Here is a 23,885-nt window from a genome sequence, read left to right as displayed (position 1 = left end):
GGGCCAGGTTAGATTCTGCCCTCTACCTCGAGGGTCGCCAGGGGAGAGAGAAAACCTGTGGCCTCCAGGCCCAGCCTTGCACGGCACGAAGGCGGCTCCTTCCTCGGCCGAGCCGCCGGGGCTTCCAGCGCGCCCGGGGGCGCTGCGCCCCGCGGCGGCCCGAGCTCTCTCCCCCTCGGCCGCCCTCCCTTCTCCCCCGGCGGCCGGGGCTTTATGCGGCTCCTTGTCACTCGCGGAGAATGGCTGTGCGAGGCCTGTGCTGCCACACGGCCGATTGTGAGCGTGCCAAGGCGGGTGAATGGGGAGGCCTCAGAGCGCCGCGCCATTGTGGGGCCGGGCCCGGCTGAAAGGCGGCTCCGGGCCGGGAAGGTGCGGAAAGAATGGCTTTTTATTGGAGTCCCGAACAAAAGGTGTGGTAGGAAGGCGAGGTCCCCTGCGCGAACAAAAACCCCAGCGCGTCGGATTGACGTCCCCCCCGAGCTCCCCATTGCTTCTCAGAGCGGGGCTTTGTGCAGCAGTCTGCTGAACAGAGGGACGGAGAAATGCGCGGGGGGTTTTGTTCCCCACTTTTGTGTGCTGGGGGAAGGGGCGGCTGGGGGCCGGGAGGGGCGCGCTGATTAGGCCGGGCGGGCCTGGGCGCGGAGACGTTCAGCGGGAGTCGGCGGCCTGAATGCAGGGTCATTATTGCTACAAGTTTAGCAATTTCGCCCTGGCAGGAGGGGGTGGGGGCCGCCAGGCTGCCGCTCCGCCGCTAGGCAGGAGAGCTGAAGGGATGCGAGCAGCAGGAAGAAAAAAGGAGGAGGAAGAGGAGGGGAGGGGAGGGAGGAGGCCAGGGAGCCCTCCCGAAAACCTCTGACCGCCCAGGACGCGACTTGTACTCATCCAAAGGGGCCTAGCGGGAGGCTGGAGAAGCGTTTTTAGGGAGGGGGGCGAAGACCCTCCCTACTGTCCCCTCCAACCCCAGAGCTGACTGAGCGTGAGTTATAGTATGCCAGACTGCTGGTGCCTCAAGTCCTTTCTTCTTACGCTGCCACCCACCACCCCATTACCAGCCTGTCCTAAGTCCGGTTCTTACCACGTTCCCTCTCCTGGACTCGTCTATGGGTTGCTTAAGCTGAGGGATAGAGAGGAAATTCTCATTTTCTTACCAGATGTTGGAGTCGTTTGTTCTTTCATCCACGCATTCAACCGAATACACTGAGAACCTGTGTACTTACTCGCACTGTTCTGGATGCTGGGGCGGCACTGTGCTGTGCGGACACCTGGAGTTCATTTTCGAGCGTGTGTGGTGGGGTGGTGGAGTGTGACATCAACCAAATAAATGTTGAGAATATTTGATAGATTAAAGCAGAAATTGAACCCAATGCTGGGAGGTGAGGTTCTTTGAGATAGGTGTTCAGAGAAATTTGTTTATGCTTGAATTATTTTTTTTAAAAAAAAACAAGAGTCCAAACGATGCTGATACTTTCTCAACCTCTAAGCCTGCAATGCCCTCCTCTGGTCTAAAACACCTTCCTGGTGAACTCATTCTGCTTCAAGGCCAAGCTTCTTTCCTGAACCCCTCAAGTGCAGATAATCACATTCTCATTTGTGCCACCAGACTGTTAGGTACTTTCCAGTATCATAACGTGGGGTGTTATAATGACTTATTTGTCTCCCTCTAATAAGGTCATAGAGGGCGAGGCTGACATCTTTTCCCTCATGGGACTATGAAAACCTTATTAGTTTCTTCCTTGGCCCTCCAGAATCATGCGGGCGGCCCTCCCGGTGTCAATGTGCGGTCTTGGCATTGGCTATGAGGCAAATGCAGGAGGAGGCTTCATGGCTCAGCTGGACCTAAAGCAGGATGGACACCCAGCAACCCATCCCAAATCCAGAGCCAGGCTTGACCTTTTGTACCCCCCCTTCAAGATATCATCTGGGGACCCCTTCTGAGATAGTAAACTTCTCCCTTTGACTCAAAATATAGGTAAGAAGTCTGGGGACTTAGTAATGACCTTGACATCATGACACAAAGTCTGAGACATGAGAAGGACTTGGAGAAAAGGAAGAATGAGGGCTGGGTTGCAGTGGGGCTTCAGCTCTGCCTTCACTAGGGCGCCTGGAATGGTAGGTGAACAGAGTCAGCTCACTCCTAAATGCTTCCCCTGGGAGCTTCCTCAGTAGGCAGCTGCTCCCCTATCCCTCAGCCCAGTTCAGCATCTCCCTTTCTTTGCCTGATTTCCTCCTGGCTACCCTCTTCTGTTCTGGAAGAGGAAAGTGACCTTCACCGGGAAAGCACAGCTGGGCCTATGGGCTGGCTTTCTCGTGGCTTGCGTGTCTTAAGATACTTAAAGCAAGCCTGGACCAGCCCCTCCCAGTCCCCTGCCTCACTCACTCTTGGAGCCTGTAAACTCAAGGTATAAATAGCTTTATAAATCACTTTTTGAAGGATTTCCGTACGCAGGGGTCCCAGAGCCAGGGACATTAGTGGGTGAAAACCTTTGACCAACACAGCTTTGGTTTCCTTGAGTCCCCCCTCCCCCCACCCATCCAAGGGAAAAAGATCCTTCCCAAGCCCAAACTGCTGCTTCTCCTCAGGACTGTTCTGCAAACTAAGAGGAACCTTAACTGCTCTGGTGGGCCTTCTTACCACCCACCCTTGAGCCAGGTCTTGTAAGTTGCCCCCCTGCTGTTTGAGCTCTAAATTAGAAAGAAGGTAACTTCTGCTTTCACTGGTTCTTCTGGCTGGAACCCTCCTGGCTTCACTGAATCTTCTTACAAACACTTCCTCCCCAGTGCTTGTGCCACACCAGGCTTGGGAGCCTGCCCTTCAGGAGTTAGAAAGGTGAATTTAGAAACAGACTTTCTTCCATTCTAATCTCAGTGCCACCAACACCATCAACCTGGAGAACCCTTAAGAGCACTCAATCTCACTTTCCTGCTTTAAGAGTTATGCTACCAACACAGATTTTAAAAATAAGAATAAAATCTACAAGTAGGAAGTGTACAAATCAGCAAATGTTTATTTAAAAAAAAAAACTTTTTTGTTGTTGTTTTTCGAGGTAGGGTCTTACTCTAGCCCAAGCTGACCTGGAATTCACTATGTAGTCTCAAGGTGGCCTCGAACTCTCAGCAATCTTCCCACCTCTGCCTCCCGAGTGCTGGGATTAATGGCATGAGCCACCACGCCCAGCTTCAAAAACTCTTAACAATCACCTTAACTTTGAAATATTTCTTTAAAAATAACTCATAGAAAAGGAGCCTTAGGGAGCTGGGAGATGGCTAAGTCGGTAAAGCCCTGACTTAAAGCAAGCAAGCCCCGAGTACTCGCAGTACCCACATAAATGCCCAGTGGATGTGGCGGCCCACCTGCAATGCTGGCACCCAAGAGGCAGAGACCAAGCACCTTCAGGGCAAGCTGGCGAAGCAGTAGACCGGGCAAGATGGCGACCTGTGGGATCAGGTGACCTCGCCTCAGTGAGTGAGACCAAGAGCAAAAGACACCAACGCCAATCTCCGGCCGCCACGCGCACGCTCACACTCGTGCACCCACATTTGTAGGAACACAAACACACACGTGAACGCACACCACACAAAAGGTAGCTTAGCGCAGGTCTGCTACTGGTCAGCTGTTGGGCAGTCGTGCGTGTGCAGAACCGGGTCCCGAGGATTGGGGATCCCAGCACCGCGCAGCAGCCCGGGGAGACCGGCCGCAGGGCCGCTGCAGGTAAGCCCGTGGGCCCCCGAGGGAGGGACCTGCGGCCGAGCATCTGGGGTGGGGCCGGGCGGGCCGACGCTTCCGTGGAGAAACGGGCCTGGGGGGGGCGGGGAGGGCCAAGACTCTGCCTCCTCTTCCTCCTTTATTTTGTGGTCCAGGCCCCGAGGGGGCTTCGCGGGCGCCTTCTCCTTGCTCCAGCGGCCAAGCCTTGGAAGGAGCAGGGTCGGGTTCTGGCTCTAGCCGGAGCCCGCGGGGTCCGGAGCGCGCCTGCGAGCCGGGGAGAGCTTGCGCAGCCTCAGCGTGAGCGCCCCAAGGCCGAGAGCCCCAAGTCCCGGCCGGCCCAGCCTGGGCGCGGAGCCAGGCCCGCAAAGGTAGGACGTCCGGGAGCGGCTCCGCAAGTCCTGGGGCCTGGGCAGGATGTTCTGGGGAGACGTATATCCTTGACCGAGCAGTGATCTTATTGCCATATTTGCTATGCTGCTGAAAGAACGCTGTTTTCTCTCCCAACCTAGACTATCGGTACCAGGTTAATAGAAGTTACGCTTTCTAAAGAGCATTTAGGAAACTTGTGCATGTATAAGATGCATACAAAAAAGAGCGTGCACATATAAGTACAGAGATGTTTCCAGTACACCGAACCGGTCCACCTCCTTCGTTTCTTGTCGCTTGTGAATACTGGCTTCAAAGTGACTGCGATCCTCACTTGGAACCACCTGGAGTAGTTTCACCTGTCCGGAGCGTTATGTAAATGCAGTGACAAGTGCCTGGCTTCTGTCGTTTCTGAGATTTATCCTCACTGCTTCGGGTTGCTGTAGGCAGTTTGTTTTAACCAATTTAAGGTATTCGGTTGTGCTGATATATTATGGTTAGTTAATCCATTTCACTATTGTGAGGCAGTTCCTAGTTACTGCTTTGGGACTGTTGTGAAGACTGCTGCTAGGAACATTCTAGAACAATGCGCTATGGAACTTTCTGTAAGGATGGAAATGTTTTGTATTCGTGCTATCCATTATGGTAAACACTACTCACATGCAGTTTTTGAGCACTAGAAATGTGACAAGTATGAGTGGTTTTTTTTTTTAAAGTTTTCTAAAATTGTAATTAAAATTTCAGTAATTTAAGGTTAAAGTCCCTCTTATGGCTAGTGTTGCCATAGTAGCATGACTCTAGGCAACTCATTGGGTGATCGGTGCATATCTCCTAAGTGTGTACCTAGGAGTGTAACGCTATGTCAACAAAGGAGAAAATCGGCTTTAGAAAATGCTAACCAATCACTTTTCTTTTTTCCTTCTTTAAAAAAAATTTTTTTTTTTTTAAATTTTCGAGGTAGAGTTTTACTCTAGCCCAGGCTAAACTGGAATTCACTCTGTAGTCTCACTGTAGCCTGGAACTCAACAGTGATCCTCTTACCTCTGCCTAAGTGCTGGGATTAAAGGCATGTGCCACCACACCCGGCTTTTGACATCTTTTTTTCCTTCTTTTGAGAGAGGATCTTATTATGAAAACCAGCCTTGAACTCAACACCCTCTTGCCTCAACCTCACAAGTGCTGGATTCTAAGCATGTACTACCATTCCTAGCTACTGAGCACTTTTTAATTGATACTCAGTAATATCAAATAGTTGGTGATACCAGTTTACATCACCACTAACAGAAACACCACAAGACCTCTGATGCTTCAGTGTTTGCATTTTTCTTGCCTTTAATTTTTATCATTTTTGTGACTAAAAATTATTTTGGAGTTGAAAGAAGCTTTTGTGAACTCTTAAATAGGGTTGTGAAACTGCTGACTGGCCATAGTGGTGATGGTGGGGAGGCCGCTGGCGGTTTCTGAGTGGCTGAGAGCTGTTAGGCACCGAACGCTTACCCTTTACACCACGCCACCCTGCAGCAGGCCTGTGCCCACGTCCCTCCTCTAGGGACAGGATGCAGGACATTCAGATACCAGGAAAAGAGCTGGTTCTCAGAGGCTGTTGAGTCCTCACAGCTCCTGTTCAATTTCGCCCTCCAGTTTCTTTTACTTACTGGATTACTTTTCCAGGTGGTGGGGCGCAGAGAAGCCAGGTATGGTTCTGGCTGCAGTTTCAGTCTGTGGCTTGATGTTGTCATTTTAAACCGGGCACTAGCAGTCTTTGGGGGCACTATCTCAGTGACGCAGTCAGCCCTGGGGAGGTAGCAGGGCAACTTCCCACTATGCGAATGTTGCTATAGGCATTTCCTCCTGTTCTCAGAATCACTGAGTTCAGTATTCCTTGTTTATACATAAAGAAACTGAGGCTCAGAGGTTAAGTAACTCCGCAAAGCCCATATCTAATAAAAAGTAGCAGTAATTCAACAGTACTTTTTAGTGTAGTGTCGTAAACAACATTTTTGTCATTGTTTTAAAACCTCTCTGCCCTGGGTAAACAAAGTTCACTGACACATCTTGAAATTTTAGATCAGATTACATATTCTCTGCTAAGCCTTCCTTTGGATGGACCTAGTCTGACCATTGGCCACTGTGTGTTGGCAAGTATGCAAAGGAAGTGTGTGTTGTGCTGAAATACCAGTGGAATTCATATTGTGTGACACACAAGTTCTTGGAAAGTTGTCTGAAAATTGTTTTTTGAGTGGGGGTATAGGAGAAAAACCAGTATATTTTAAATTTTTACTTATTTATTTGACACACACACCGGGGGCCTCTTGCTACTGCAAACAAACTCCAGACGATGCAGTTACCACTCTGTGTCTGGCTTTACGTGGCTACTGGGGAATCAAACTCAGGCTGTCAGAGTTTGTAAGCAAACCCTTTAACTGCTGAGTCATTTCTCCAGCCCACATTTTAAGCTCATCTCTGGATTTCATTACCTAAAATTGTTCCATACTCAAGTTTTCAATAATATTAAATAAATCTTTTACTTTTTATTTAAAGTGTCCCAAAGTAGATTATTTGGTGAAGAATCTCTTTGTAATACGAGTGATCTAGTTTTTGTTCTATAATTCTAGGGTTTTAAGTCATGAGCAAGCATGATGAACAATCCACAGATATATACACAATCCTCCACTATTTCATATTTTCACTGAGAAAGCTTATGAAAATTCTCTCTGAACCATCTTCAGAGTAGCTTTTTGAAGAGATGCGCAGGTTAGTTTCCAGTACAGACAGTAACTACAAAGTCACTGTTCCCAGTAGTCACTAGTAGATTCAGCTTGGTTTGGGTGTATCACTTGGTGAGTCTCTCGTAGAGGAGGCTCAGGAGTCAAGTGTTATTAGATATTCTTTAGTGTCCCCCTTAACTCTGAAATTACTTAAGTTTCTTATATACCTATATATTCATCTAATTTCATCTAGAAATCACCAAAGTCTACATCTCCCAGAGTGCCAGATTTCATCTCATTCAGCTGTTGTTCAGCACCTTAGGACAATACACAGCACATTCTGGATGTCTGACTTGAATTTATTGAAAGAATGAAGAACTGAAATGTGACTTAGAGCAGAAGTGGGCACTGCCCTCTATTTCTGCTTCCCTTCAGAATGAGAGAATGTTAGAGCCAGCTAGGACCAGCCTAATTCTGTTTTAAAGATGAGAAAATGAAAGTGCCTCTTCCAGGGTCACCTGATGTTTTCATGTCACATTTCTTCACAAGTCCAATTCACTGGCTTCCTGTTGTATTCCGCTGCCTCTCCCCTTTCAAATTTCTGCTCCATACTCCTTCACTCATCTTCCTTTCTGGACAGTTCCCTGTCTCACTTCCCCTCTCCAAGAGCATACTCTGTATGCCACCAGTTTGTGTTTAATGTACATGATACTTGTGGGAATGGAAGAATAAAATATCCTTGAGGTTGTGAGCACACACATTAATGTGTGACTCTCTGGGATGAAGATAGCTTCCACTAGGAAATTACCATTCAGAATCAGTATCTCTTTCTCTTTCTTTCCCTCCCTTCATCCCTCTTCCCTCCCTCTCTCATGTTTGTAATTGGTTTTATGGAGGCAGGGTCTCAGATATCTCAGAGTGGCCTTGCTCTTGAACTCACTATGCAGTTGAGGATGGCCTTGATCTTCTAATTCTCCTTTGTCCACCTCCCAAGTGTTGGGATTATCGGCAAGTACCACACCTGGGTTTTCATACAGTGCTAGGGATCTAACAGAGTATTTCATACATGCCAGATAAGCACTCTAAGCACTCTACCACCTGAATTACATGCCAAGCCCTGGGATCTCTTTAGGGGTTCTCTTCTGGGCAGTGTACCCTCAGGATTTTCCTGGTATGGAAACATCATATTCTTTTTTTTTTTTAACAATAATAAACCATAGTCCAACTTCTTAAAACTCAAAGTAGTATAACAGACATTCAGCAAGGTTTATGGCAACTTTACAACTCCAAATCACAATAGCTCCATTTTACAGGTGAGAAAACTGAGGCTCAGAGAGGTGAAACAACTTATTAAAGGCCAAGAGCCAGTATCAGTGAAACAGACTGAACTAATCTGTTTGCCTTCTCTAGAAAATTCTTTGAGATACACCAGCCAACTGTGCTGAACATTTCCTCTCAATAGCTTCTCTTGGTGATGGCTCTCAGGGAAGAACTGCATCTGTGTCTTAGCTGTGTCAAGGGTCCCCAGTCTCCTGAATGCCAAGTTGATACCTACCTGTGCCCTCTAGTGGGCATGATGAGGATGCACAGTTCTGTCTGGTCAGGTCTCTGAGGACTTGTCAGCACCCCCTGGTGTTGGCCTGGGACCCAAGGCCATAGACACCCAGACTACAGAAGGGTATGAGTCTCCTGGGCTTCCCTGTGCTAGTCCTTAGGGGATATCCTAGGTTTTATGTATCTCCCACTCCTAGTCCTTCAAGGAAGACCCGCCTATGCCTGAGCTTAACAGTGATCAAAACTGGATAACAGGGCTGGAGGGATGGCTTAGCCGTTAAGGTGATTGCCTGCAAAGCCTACAGATCCAGGTTTGATTCTCCAGATTCCATGTAAGGCAGATGGTGCACACATCTGGAGTTCGTTTGCAGTGGCTAGAGGCCCTGGTGTGTTCATTCTGTCTCTCTCTCTCATTCTTAAATAAATAAATAAATAAATAAATAAAAGCCGGGGATGGTGGTGTATGCCTTTAATCCCAGCACTCAGGAGGCAGAGATGAGAGGATCACGGTGAGTTCAAGGTCACCCTGAGACTACATAGTGAATTCCAGGTCAGCCTGTAGTGAGACCCTACCTTGAAAAAAAAAAACAAAATAAATAAAACTGGACAACTGAGGGATGTAGCCACAGCCCTCAATTGTTTTGGGAGTAGAAAGGACATTTGACTTGATTTGAGTTGATGCAACTGACATCTATTCTTTGCTTCCTTAGTCCTTTTTGTTCTGACATGCACCGTGCACCTATGTCTGGTGTTGTACTGAGTTCCAGAATTAAAAATAATTTTGTCTGTCATGGTGGAAACAAACTGCCCTCCAATTGGACTGGAGGCCTGCTCCATGGGGGAAAACACATCCCTGATATTGAAAACTTAACACAGGGGTAGTTATGAGCCCTAGGGGTGTAACATCTGCTGATGTCTGGAAAAATGTATATACTATGCTTATCAAACTGCCCAGTAAGCACTTCTCTTAATATTTATACCCTTATATTAACGCTACTCTCACTTTGGGTAGAGAATCTTCTCTTTTCAGATGGCAGTGACTTTGGGATGACTCAGAAGGTATCATAGTGCTGGAAAGAAATGACTGGAGTACTGAGTAACATCTCGATCACACACCTTCCAAGGCTCAGGGTCTAATGTGGAAGAGGTGGCAGAAAGAATGTAAAAGTCAAAGGAAGGGTAGGACTCCTTACAACGTGCTCCCTCCAGACATAAAATGGCCTGGATATCCATGACCTCATAGTGCCTGACACTACCTACACGAGACCATCATAAGAGGAGGAAAAGATCATGACATCAAAATCAAAGAGAGACTGATTGAGATGGGGAGGGGATATGATGGAGAATGGAGTTTCAAAGGGGGAAGTGGGGGGTGAGGTATTACCATAGGATACTTTTTATAATCATGGAAAATGTTAATAAAAATTGAGAAAAAAATCAAAGGGGAAAGTGTGGGGGGGAGGGAGGGAATTACCATGGGATATTTTTTATAATCATGGAAAATGCTAATAAAAATTTAAAAAATAAATTACAAAAAGAAAAATAAATAAAAATTGAGAAAAAATTAAAATAAAATAAAAAAATAACTTTATTGACAATTTCCATAATTATAGATAATAAACCATGATAATTCCCTCCACCTCCACTTTTCCCTTCACAACTCAACTCTCCACCATATCCTTCCCTTCTCAATCAGTCTGTCTTTTATTTTGATTTCATCATCTTTTCCTACTATTATGAGGGTCTTGTGTAGGTAGTGCCAGGCACTGCGAGGTCATGGATATCTAGCCCATTTTGTATCTGGAAGATTGCATTATAAGCTGTCCTACCCTTCCGTTGGCTCTTTTTTTTTTTTGTTTTGTTTTTTTGTTCTTTTGTTTTTCGAGGTAGGGTCTCACTCTAGCCCAGGCTGACCTAGAATTCAGTATGGAGCCTCAAGATGACCTTGAACTCACATCAATTCTCCTACCTCTGCCTCCTGAGTGTGCTGGGATTAAAGGCATGTGCCACCATGCCTGGCGTGCTCTTACATTCTTTTTTTTTCCAAGGTAGGGTCTCACTGTGGCTCAGGCTGACCTGGAATTAACTGTAGTCTCAGGGTGGCCTCGAACTCACAGTGTTCCTCCTACCTCTGCCTCCCGAGTGTTGGGGTTAAAGGCGTGCACCGCCACGCCCAGCACTCTTACATTCTTTATGGCACCTCTTCTACAAAGGACCCTGAGCCTTGGAAGGTGTGATAGAAATGTCTCAATGCTGAGCACTCCTCTGTCACTTCTTCTCAGCACCATGGTGCCTTCTGAGTCATCCCAGAGGTCACCACCATCTGAAAAGAGAAGCTTCTCTAACCAAAAGTGAGAGTAGCATTAATATATGGGTATGAACATTAAGAGAAGTGCTTACTAGGCACTTTGGTGAGAATAATATATGCATTTAGCTAGACACCAACAGTTGCTATACACCTAGGGCTCATGACCTCCCACACCATAGGTTTTTAGTACTGGGCATGTATTCTCTCCTGTGGAGCAGGCCTCTAGCCCAATTAGAGAGCAGTTGGTTTCCCCCATAACAGACATGCCACTTGCAACCATTGGCTCACTTGATCTGCCTGGCCCGACTGAATGCTTGCACTGTCCACTGTTGTTTACCTCCACTGATGACCTTTCTCTCCCCTATAGAGCTGCAAGTGTAGCTTTTTCCAACTGTCTGTCAGCTGGTCTACAGGGAGGTTTTTAGTTTAGATCCAGCAAGATTTCTCAGACTGGAGTCTTCAATAATAGGGTCAGGCTATCTATTTTTGGTAGGAAACCAAGAGCCTTGGCAATGGCCTGTAATGTTTTGGGAGAATCAGGGACCTCTGGCCAACAATTCATTGGAAGGTATCCCATCCCTGACACAGAACCTTTTTTAGTAACCATCTATGGCTTCTGGGTACACCATTGTCCAAAAATGTAGGTTTCCATATGGCTTATTCATACCCTCTTAGATTTTGTCTGACTCTCCCTGACCCTTCCTTTATTCAGTCTCTCTCCTTGACCTCACTTAGGCCATTCCACATGCTTCATTCCAATCTGTTCATCTACTTACATATATACAATACTATCCTCTTAAGTCCTCCCCTTCTCCTCCCTCCCCTATAGCCTCTTTCTGGCTTACTGGCCTCTGCTTCTGATTTTTACCCCAACTTACATGCACACCTAAACATGTGTAGCTAGGATCCACATATGAGAGAACACGCAGCTTTCTGGACCTTGGTTACCTCACTAAGTATAACCCTTTCTAAATCCATTCATTTCTCTGCAAATTTCACTGTGTAGTCTCAGGGTGGCCTCAAACTCACAGCAATCCTTCTACCTCTGCCTCCCAAGTGCTGGAATTAAAGGTGTGCACCACCACTCCCAGCCTCTGCAAATTTCATTAAGAACTGTCTATTTAGGTCAGTAGCCCATTTTTTAACTGGGCTGTTTGATTACTTATTATTTAGTTTTTTGAGTTCTTTGTATATTCTGAATATTAATTCTCTGTCAGATGTTTAGCTGACAAAGATTTTCTCACATTCTGTAGGTTGTCTCTTTGCCCTATTTCTGGTTTCCTTTGCTACATGAAAGCTTTGTGATTTCACGAAGTCCCAGTGGTTGATTAGTGGTTTTATTTCCTGAGCAACTGGGATTATATTCAGAAAATCATTGCCTATGGCAATATGTTGAAGGGTTTCCCCCACTTTTTCCTCTAGCAGTTTCAGAGTCAGGTCTGATATTAAGGTCTTTGATTCATTTGGTCTTGATTCTTATACATGGAAAGAAATAAGGACTTATTTTCATCGTTCTACATATAGATTTTCAGTTTTCCCAGTACCATTTGCTGAAGAGGCTGTCTTTTCTCCAGTGAGTATTTTTGGCATTTTGTTGAAAATCAGATGGCTGTAGCTGCCAGGACTTAAATCTGGATTATCTATTCTATTCCATTGATCTACATGTCTGTTTTTGTGCCAGTACCATGCTGTTTTTATTACTATGGTTCTGTAATATAGCTTAAAATCAGATATGGTGTTATCACCAGCCTTACTTTGTTGTTCAAACTTGTTTTGGCTGTTTGAGGGGTTGCTTTCTTTCTTTCTTTTTGTATGTGTGCTTCCAAATGAATTTTAGGATTTTTTTTTTTATTTCCTTGAAGAATGTCATTGGAATTTTGATGGGAATTGCATTAAATGTATAGATTGCTTTTGTAAACATCGACATTTTCACAACATTGCTTCTTCCAATCCAAGAGTATGAGATGTCTTTCTATTTCCTAGTGTCTTCTGTAATTTTTCCTCTTGAGTGTTTTAAAGTTTTTATTGTAGAGATCCTTCAGTACCTTGGTTTGGTTTATTCCAAGGTACTTTTTTTTTTCTGAGGCAATTGTGAATGGGAGTGATTCCCTGATTTCATCCTCAGCATGTTTGTTAGTATATAGGAAGGCTACAGAGCTCTGTGTATTTATTTTGTATCCTGCTATGTTGCTGAAAGTGTCTATTAGCTCTAACAGTTTGCTGTAGAGTATTTATAGTTCTTTATGTATAGAATATGTTGCAGTCAAGTTCACATTGCTGGTAGAAATCACCTGACCAAGAGCAGTTTATGGGGAAAAGAGATTTATTTTGGCTTACAAGCTTGAGGGGAAGCTCCACAATGGCAGGGGAAAATGATGGCATGAACAGAGGGTGGACATCACTCCCTGGCCAACATGTTGCTTAAAATTGTTTTGACTGGGCTGGAGAGATAGCTTAGCAGTTAAGCGCTTGCCTGTGAAGCCTAAGGACCCCGGTTTGAGGCTCGGTTCCCCAGGTCCCACGTTAGCCAGATGCACAAGGGGGCGCACGCGTCTGGAGTTCGTTTGCAGAGGCTAGAAGCCCTGGCGCGCCCATTCTCTCTCCCTCTATCTGTCTTTCTCCATGTCTGTCGCTCTCAAATAAATAAGTAAATAAAAATTAAAAAAAAAATTGTTTTGACTATTCAAGGTTTTTTTGTGTTTCCAAATGAATTTTAGGATTGTTTTTTCTACTTCCATGAAGAATGCCATTGGAATTTTGATGGTGATTGCATTAAATGTGTAGATTGCTTTTGGGAAGATTGACATTTTCACAGTATTGATTCTTCCAAGTCAAGAACATGGGATGTCTTTCCATTTCCTAGTGTCTTCTGCAATTTCTCACTTTAGTGTTTTAAAGTCCTCATGGTAGAGATCCTTTACTTCCTTGGTTAGGTTTATTCCAAGGTACTTTATTTATTTATTTTTTTGAGGCAATTGTAAATGGGGGAACAGTCCCTGATTTCATCCTCTGGATATTTGTTGTTAGTATATAGGAAAGCTACTGATTTCTGTGTGTTTATTTTGTATCCTGCTACATTGCTAAAAGTGCTTATCAGCTCTAACAGTTTGTTGGTAGTGTTTTAGGGTTCTTTATGCATAGAATCATATCATCTGCAAATAATGATACTTTGATCACTTCCTTTCTAATTTATATTCCTTTATATTCCTAGCTACAACTTAAATGTTCTATAGTCATCTGTTAGGTCCATTTGTTCCATGACATCACTTAATCCAGATGTCTCTCTGTTTATTTTTTGCCTGGATGACCTGTCAATTGATGAAAGTGGGGTGTTGAAGTCACCTACTACAACTGTGTTTGGTGTTATCTGTGACCTTAATTCTAATAGTGTTTATTTGATGAAACTGGGAGCCCCCATGTTAGGGGCACATATGTTTAGAATTGTAATGTCCTCCTGTTTGAGTGTTCCTTTAATCAATATAAAGTGACCACCTTTAGTTTTCCTAACTAATGTTGGTTTGAAGTCTATCCTATCAGGTATTAGGATAGGGGCACCTGCTTGTTTTCTTGGCCCATTTGCTTGAAACACCGTTTTCCAACCAGTTGAGATTTCTGCTCTGAAAAGGCTTCCAAGTGAGCCTGGTATGAGTGAGATCCTGCCCCAATAATGACAGAAGAAAACGACAAAGGCGCTGTGACTCAGGAAGAGTCAAAGTCAACAATATTCAACACCAAAATACAGCTTATTTGAGTATGGTAAAGCCAACCAAGAATATATCATTCAAATGTAACACATAACCTTCCCTGATATGGAAAGGGAGATTAGCACTTCCTGTGCAGGCCTATGTACCTGGCTTTGTCTAAGGCCCTGTTACCTTTTGGGGTGGCTTCCAATCTCATCAATGCTGATCTCTCTCAGTTGCACTAAGGACTCTGTTAGGCTGCTTGGGTCACTGGATCTGGTGTTCCGATCACCTGTGCTGAATGCCTTGAAGCCAGGGGTGGGGTGGAGGTTGTGGTGAATTGGTTGGGGGAGGGGAGGCTATGCAGGATCCCTGGAGATGTACTGGAGCTGCCCAGCTGGTCCCTGCTGTCTTCCCTTCCAGGTTTCTTGACTTTGCCATGAGGCTGATGTGAGTGGAAAATCCCTCCACCTGGTTTATGCTTCTGGAGCACTGCACCTGCTGGGCAGGAGGTGTGCAAGTGGGGGCTGCAGTTTCCTCTGTGGGGCTCTGTTCAGTTTCCTCCTTTCTAGAAGATCTGAGACTCTCCCACTTCTCTGCTGTGGTTGATAATAACTCCAACACTTCACTTTTGGGTAGAAGAGTGTATTTTGCTGCTTTTCTGCTTATTTCCCCCCCTCGGCCTCGGTGTGTCTACTATGCTGCCATCTTACCCAGAAACCTATCTTTATTTTTTGTTTCAAGAAATCATATATATATTTTTGGTAATGAATTTAAAACGCATTTACACATGTGATCATATTTATTGTTTAACAATTGAATCATTCAATTATGGCATCTTTAACTCTGACTTTTAATATTAAGTTCATGATATCTTAGATTGGTTAGCTTACTCTTGGAGGAAAAGAAACCAAGGCCTATTCCTTTATATTACTACTACTACTACTACTACTAATAATAATAATAGTAATAATTTGGCATTATTGGGGCTTGAACCTGGAGCCTCATGCATTCTTGAGAAGCATTCTTTTTTTAAAATTTATTTATTTACTTATTTATTTATTTGAGAGCGACAGACACAGAGAGAAAGACAGATAGAGGGAGAGAGAGAATGGGCACGACAGGGCTTCCAGCCTCTGCAAACGAACTCCAGACGCATGCGCCCCCTTGTGCATCTGGCTAACATGGGACCTGGGGAACCGAGCCTCGAACTGGGGTCCTTAGTCTTCACAGGCAAGCACTTAACCACTAAGCCATCTCTCCAGCCCTTGAGAAGCATTCTACTAATAAACTACATCCATAATATATTTAAATTTTTTATTTTGAGGACCAGGAGAGATGACTCAGCAGTTAAAAGCACTTACTTGCACAACCTGAAAGCCTGGGTTCGAGTCCCTAGTTCCCAGGTAAAACCAGATGCACAAAGTGGTGCATGCATCTGGAGTTCATTTGCAGTTGCTAGAGGTCCTGGCATGCCCTTTCTCTCTCTGCTTATCTCTGTATGTGTCTGTCTCTTTCTGCTTGCAAGTAAATAATTAAAAACATTTTTTAATATTTTGATACAGGATTTTTTACTCAGGCTGACCTTGAACTTGCAATCCTCTTGCCTTTAGCCTTTGAATAGCAAGAAGTACAGCACCACACTTGCTATAAAGCTACATTTTGAATACCATATTTATTTGTATATAAGCCACAAATATTTTTCCCAGTACCAGTAATCTTTTGTAGAGGAAAGCTTCCACCAGAGTACGTGTAATACAAAGGGGGAGGAAGCTAGCTAGCACGGAGGCTCGGGTCTGACTGGCATCATGGAATATCCCTGGTTACCAGAAGCAAAGAAATGATAGGATGATAGAAAGTTAAGGCGGGTTTAGGCTCTCCCTCCACTCTATCCCCTAGACAGAGAAGGAGGTCTAGAAAAGTTACCTCATTTCTCCAAAGACAAGCAGGCAGCTCATAGCAAAACCTTGAGTAAAGCCTAATTGTTTAATTCAGTACATAGTTAACATGAGATATATGTCTTCCTGTAGTAGCTACAAAAATTTGAACAGCTTAATAAGACCTAGTCACTACCTAAGTGTAATCTATGACCTCTAGAGAGAAGCTAGATCATTTAACTTACACTCATTTACCAGGTGGACAAAATCAGATTTGACTCCAGAGTCTATAGATTACATGTCAGATCCACATCGCCATGCTATAGGTCACTCTAATGGGGGGTTGAGGATGGGGTGTCCACACAGAAGGGAGTCTGCTCTCCTTCCTGCACTCGTGTGTATGAAGAGCCTTGTTCACTAGTGCACACTAGACAGCCACAAACAACTGCTCCCCTTACTGCAGCCTTCCCACATCCTCTCAAGTGCCTTCTTCTGCCATAGGTCACATAACTTCTTTTCCAGGGTAGGTGGTGATCTGTAATTAGCAGGCAGTTTTGCTGACTGGCTTTGGGTTTATTAAATTCTGAACTCCCAGAGCACTTTGGTTTTATTGTCAGTGGTGGTGTTTCTAACAGTTCCTGCCACTTTCTGTTTAGTTGCAGGAAATGTTTCTAGGTTATTTACTATAGCCAATAACTGTGCTGGGACTAGCAGCTGAAATGCAGTAAGCCAGGGTCCCAGTAGGTTTTAGTGTCATTGGGCAGAGAGAGGAGAGGCTGGGACTAATTCATAAAGAACATGTATCTCTCTGTGATTGGAAGGGTTAGGTCATGAGTTGCACAAGGAGCTGTTGGGCCAATGGAAGGTGTTGGAGCAGACTTGGGGGTATATGGAAATGACACTGGAACCAGGCATTAAGGAAGAAATGGGGAAGAGTATTCCAAGTGGAGTGAAGAAAGTCACATTAGGTCTTTTAAAGAAAAGGTAGAGAGTGAGTGGGAGAGGAGCAGAAGAAAGAGCTGAAGAAAAGCAGGCAGAAAAGTTTGGGTTTCGTTTTGACTATAAGACCAATTTCCCTTGCCTTTGAAACTTCGGAGTGGGGTGCTATCTCAGTCAGTAAAGTGCTTGACAACATGAGTTCAGATCGCCAGCACACAGATAAAAGCATGGTGTGGTGGTATGCACCTGTAATCCCAGCTCGGGGAGGTGGATTCAGGAGGATCTCTAGGGTTCACTGGCTAGCAAGTCTGGCCAATTCAGGGAGCTCTAGGTTCAGTGAGTAACTAGGTCTCAAAAAATAAGGTGGAGTGCAATTGAGGAAGACACCTGATATCAAGCTCTGACCTCTACATGCATGCACACACACACACACACACACACACACACACACACACACACACGTGTTTGTGTACTCAAGAGGTCTATGTATGATGAGTAATGACTAACAATGTATTGTATTCTTGCAAATTGCTAAGAGCAGAGGTTTTAAGTGTTCTCTTCACAATAAATGAGTAGCAATACAGATGTTAACTACCTTCACTTAATCATTCCACAATGTATATATATGAAAACACATTGTGATATGCCATTAACACATTATGTTTGTATTTGCCAGTAAAGCAATAATTGTAAAATAAACTTTGGTTGGAATAATCAAGGACTATGAAGGTCAGAAGTGCAAGAGATCTGTCTGTAGTACCTGCTTCCCTCCTATAAATCTAAGAATTATAAAAACATAATAAAGTGTATTAATTTTTTAAAAAAGTTTTATTGGGTTGTTTAATTTCATTAATTTGCTTTTGGGGAACAGCCAAGGTTATCTTGGTTGACATTGACATTTTTTTTTCCCATTTGTTTGTGGTGTGTGTTTGTGCATTCATACTCCTATGTGTGTGTCCATGCATGTGGAGGCCCGAGATCAACATCAGGTATCTATTGCTTTCCACATTATATTGAGACACAGTCTCTCGCTGAACCTAGAACTCACTGATTCAACTGGTCAAGCTAGCCAGTTTGCCTAGTGATCTGCCTATCTCCACCTCATGAGCTCTAGGATTGCAGGTACATGCCGTGATGTCTGCCATTTATGTGGGTGCTACGGATCCAAACTCAGGTCCTCAAGCTTGCATGGCAAGCGCTTTCCTGACTGCGCCATCTCCCCAGCCCTCTGTTGACACTGAGACTCTGGAAACCTATGGGAGCTCACTATCTCTGCCTACCCGTTGCCCCTTATCCTTCCCACTGCCATCACCTGGTGATGGGGTCTGGCGCCTAGAAATCATTCTAGACCCCTTCATCTCCCTCACCCTGCATCTAGTCTGTCATCCAGTTCTGTGGAATCCTCCTCTTTCTTTCCCTCCAGAGCATCACTCCTTCCAGCCCCACTTCCTAGTGACCCCTCCGCTGGACGCCCGGCTCGTGACAGTGTGCTAGGACTGCCATAGCCAGAGTGGGTGCCTACCCTCAGAAGTGCACTTCTTATGGGCTGGAGCCTGGAAGTCTGAGGTCAAGCTCTCAGAACCTTGTTGATTTTTGTCTGAGGTCTCTCTCCGTGGTTGTAGGTGGCTGATTTCTCCCTGTATGTCTTCAGAACAGTCCTCCCTCTGTGAGTGTCAGGCCCCCAATCCACTCCTTTTTTAAAAATTTTTTTTGGTTCATTTTTATTTATTTATTTGAGAGTGACAGAGAGAGAGAGAGAGAGAGACAGATAGATAAAGAGAGAATGGGCATGCCAGGGCTTCCAGCCACTGAAAACAAACTCCAGATGCGTGTGCCCCCTTGTGCATCTGGCTAACATGGGTACTGGGGAATCGAGCCTCGAACCGGAGTCCTTAGCCCTCACAGGCAAGCGCTTAACTGCTAAGCCATCTCTCCAGCTCCAATCCACTCCTTTTATTAGGACATCAGCTATATGGGATCATGAATCACCCTCGTTACCTCACTTTATATCCAATGGCAGTTCTGTTCTGAGATTCTAAGCACTGGACTACAGTCTATATGCATGCGGGAGACAGTTTATCATTTAACGTAACTTTTACTCTAGCTTCCCCTCTGAGCCGTTCTTCACGCCCCCACCAAAAGGAACTTCTAAATATGTAAATCAGACCAAGTTACTTGCTTAAAAGCCTCTAGTGGCTTTCAGTACACTTAGAATGAAATTCATACTCCTCTCCCTGGCCTTGAGGACATGACTTCTGCCCCACGTACCTCCAGAAGACTCAAAGCCTCTACCCCGACCCAACTCCAAGCAGTCACACAATCTTTCTTCTGTTTCCAGACTACTTTAAGTTCCTTTTTGCTCTACGCATCCCTCTCTGCCCCCTGGCTGCCTCTTACTCACTTCAGAGATGCCATCCTGAGTGTCCAGTGTTTCTTCCTATTTTTTTTTTAAATAAAGAGACAGTGCCTGGCGTGTTGGCACATGCCTTTAATCCCAGCACTTGGGAGGAAGAGGTAGGAGGATTGCCATGAGTTCTAGGCCACCCTAAGACTACATAGTAAATTCCAGGTCAGCCTAGACTAGAGTGAGACGCTACCTTAAAAAACCAATAATAATAATAATAATAATAGATTTTAAAAAATAAATAAATAAAGAGACAGATAGAAAAAGAGAGAATGGCTATTCCAGGGCCTTCAGCAGTTGCAAACAAACTCCAGATGCATGAGCCACCTTGTGTATCTGGCTTACATGGGTCCTGGGGAATTGAACCTGGGTCCTTTGGCTTTGCAGGCAAGTGCCTTAACTGCTACGCCATCTCTCCAGCCCTTTTTTTTTTCTTTTTCTTTCTGTGTTTTTTTTGTTTTTATTTTGTTTTTCAAGGTATGGTTTTACTCTAGCCAAGGCTGACCTGTAATTCACTGCATAGTCTCAGCCTGGCCTCTTACTCATGGTGATCCTCCTACCTCTGCCTCCCAAGTGCTGGGATTACAGGCGTGCACCACTGTGCCCGGCTATTTCTTATTTTTTAAAGCATGTTATTTATTTATTATTTGCAAGGAGAGAGAAAGAGAGAGTGTGTGTATGGACATGCCATGGCCTCTTGCCACTGCAAATTAACTCCAGAAGCATGCGCCACTTGTGTATCTGGCTTTACATAGGACTGGGAAATCCATCCTGAGCTAACAGGCTTTGTAAACAAGTGCCTGTAACTGCTGAGCCATCTCCCCAGCCCAAGTGTCTGGTCTTACGTAGGCCCCTGCTATCATTTGCAGTCTTAGTCCCCAGTCCCTCTCCTTGACAGGTCTCACTCCCAGGCTGATACATTTTTTTCTTGTTGACTTGTTCTGCTGGTCTCTCCCACTGGACCATAAACTTCTTGGGAGCAATACTCTGTTTTGTTCTCTCCTAGCACTTGCTGCAAGCATAGTGTATGGGGCAGAAAAAGTGCTCACCAATGCTTATTGAAAGTGACAGAATGGTTAGGGGCCTGAGGCCTGGGGATCTTCAAGGGACTATGCCTTTTAGATAGAAACAGGGTGAGGATGGATTGAAGGGCTGATTCTAGAAAGGGTTACTGCAATGACCCAGGTGACAGACACAGGGCTATAGAGCTGGTGAAGAAAAGAAGGGAACGTTTTTAGAACATGATGGTGGGTCAGATTAAGAAATGAAAGACAGGGACTGGGGAGATGGTTTGGTGGTTAAGAGGGCTTGGTGTGAAGTGTAAGGAACTGAGAGAATCCGAGACGGCCCAGTTAAATTCCCAGCATCCATGTAAACATCTGAGCATGGGCACTCATGTCCTGCTGGGAGTGGGAGTAGGGGATCTGGAAAATCTTTGGGGCTTGCTAACTAAAAACAATGAAAACGACAGCTTTGGTTTGTTTAAGAGACTCGGTCTCAAGGAAATAAGTAGACAAGTGAAAAGAAGCCAGCGTTCTCCTCTGACCTCCACACATGAGCACGGGCATGAGCATCCGCACACACATCACATCACACGCCACACCACAGCACACATGCTCAATGTACATACACGAGAGAGCGGGTGGGTGGGGGGAGGGGGGAGGAAGGCCACAGGAGACATTGAGATGAGTCCCAGGCTCTTGGACTAGGCTAGAAAGTAAATAAGTATTTTTTTCATGGAGACTGGAAAATGTGAAGCACATAAGACAGGAGAGGAAAAACAGATTGATTGAATGTGTTGAGTGTAAACCAAGGGAACACCTCCTTATCACACTGGTATAAGGCTCCCTTTGAAGACAGAGACTACGTTAGAATTCCCACTTAAAATGCCTTGTACCTAGTAGGCTTTCAGAAGCCCAGCTAGGACAGTGTATGTGGACCTTTAGTCACACACAGTGTCGTTCTGATGAATATCACACTTGTCCACAAGCTCAGACACCCTGGCAATGTTGGCTGTCTGAATTACCCTGTCACTTACCTCTGCCAGCCCTGCTTAGCCAGTCCCATTCCCCTGTGGCCCCTCACTTTTTTCTTGCTTTCAGCCCTGGCAGAAGCAAAGCAAGCCAAAATACACGGCCAACTGGCAAGTGATGAGTGACTAGCCCTGGCTCTAAAAGGCTGGAGTGAGGGGCTTTCAGTGCTAAGTGCAGTAACCCTAGATGGGTGCCTGATGTAATTCTAGACAAAGGTGGCTGGGGCCGGGCATTGGTGGACAGCATGAACAGCCTGAGAGGTAGGTCCTCAGCCATCATAGGAGAACCACACATTTCCCTGTGGTCAGTTGGAAGCATGGATTTATCACTAAATGGAGGTAAATTAGATGCACTGGTATAACATGAGAGTGTAAGTGATTGTGGTTACATAGAGTAGGCTCTCCACAGGGGACCACACCCATATTTGGTCTCACTTTTGCTCCTAAAGTGAATTAGCACATCTAAATAAGGTTTTCCTTTCTTCTTTTTCTCAAATATTCCACGCCTTTGTGGACGAGTAGTATAACCTCTCCAAACCTCAGTTTCCTCTTGGACAAAGTAAGTCATGGTCCCTACCTCAAATGGCACTTATAAGAACTTCAGTGAGCTGAAAGATTGAAGGAATAGCTGACTGGCTCTCAGAAGGCTTTCTATAATGTCAGCAGACCCTGAATCTGGAGGCTTGGCACCTAAGAAACGCGAGTTCCTATTCAGAAGTACCAGGGCACTGGAGAAATAAATGCAGGCAGCTCTTTATGTCTGGATTTGTGTGTGTTCATTTAAATTGCTCAGGGGAGGTCAGTACCTTCACCAAACGTGCTGTATAACACAGAAGTGATGGAATCGTTTTAATGACACATTCACTGGTCCTGGGAGAGCTTCACCCTGATTGCCTCCCACTAGCAGAGAACTGAAATGAGCACCATGTATGCATTAAATGGTTTTTATGTGGGGAAAAAAGTGGCATGTTAAGTTCTTATGAGACTCAGTGATGCCCAAAGCATGTATACCGACCTGATCACTCTTTCTCTTTCTCGACCTCTGCTTGTAAGAAGGAAGACTCTCCTGGGTCCTCGACTTTTCATACCCCAGAAGGCTCCTGAGGCTAGATTCTGAAGTGGTCCAGTGTCCAGCCATGGTGTCAAAGTAGTCAGGTGTCCCAAGCAGTGCCTTATGGTTCACCAGATCTTGCCTTTCATGGAAGACACAGTGATAGCAAAGGCAAGGACACTGTCATCGGCCTTCACAGTGGCTCCTTCTTGTATCTACTGGCTGACAAAGGTGTGTCCAAATGTTTCAAATGCTGCAGAGTTTAATCTGAAGCATATTTTGGGTGTAGACAGCCTTCAACAAACCAGGGTATTTGAGACCTCAGCTTTTCTACCCAAAATAACTCAATAGGTTGTACGTAACTAAGTTCGTTTAGCTTAGTGAACAATAGTTAGCATTAGGACATGTCAGGACCAAGTGCTTTATTTATGTTACCTCATTTAACCCTCAGGAAAAAAAATCTGTAAAGTGTATCCTATTACTCTTCCAATTCTTTTCTCCAAACCAGGGTAAAGGAGGGTCAAAAATCTTATTTCACTGCCCCAAATCACACAGCTACTAAATAATGGGTCAGGGTTTAGACACAAGACCTTTTGGGGGGCAATCTTATGCATGTATATAATGTTTTTTGTCCCATGCACCCCACCTGTCTTACTCCCCTCCCACTGAAGAACATAGCTTTTCCATTAACTGCCAGTGTCTCCTCTGGGAGGAGAAGAATCTCATGAGCCTCCCCATCCATGACGAAATGCTGACAGGCCCAATCTTACACAGGAAACCACAGCTGCTGTGAGCTCCGGGGTGTAATGGCCATGTTGTATCCAGAAGTCAGCACTCCATAGCTCTCTTCGCCATCCTCCAGCTGTGATATTCTTCCTTCCCTTCTGCAGTGTTCCCTGGGCCTTGGAAGGGCTGGTATCAATGTCCGGTTTAGGGCTGAGCACACAACAGTCACTTATTCTCAGTACTTTATCAGCTTCATGTGAGACCCAGATCCTTTGTGCTTAATCATTGCACAGTATTTCCTGGGAGCTCTTGAGGGTTTGGGTTTGAACAATGTTTCTCCTCCAGGAGGGTTACTCTGTGGTCTGCCATTACTAAGAGCTATGCCTCCTCTTCTAGTGTCCCTCTGCTAAGAAACAGCTGCCTTCAAACTGAGACGGTGTTGCCCCACAGAGATGCCCACACCACAGATTCTGAAGGTCTCCCTCAGGCTTCCCTTCTCATTGGCTTCTTTTTCTATTTTCCTCCCTCATCCTT

This window comes from Jaculus jaculus, chromosome 1 (assembly GCF_020740685.1).
Source record: "Jaculus jaculus isolate mJacJac1 chromosome 1, mJacJac1.mat.Y.cur, whole genome shotgun sequence".
NCBI lineage: Eukaryota > Metazoa > Chordata > Mammalia > Rodentia > Dipodidae > Jaculus > Jaculus jaculus.
This window is presented reverse-complemented; position numbering follows the sequence as displayed.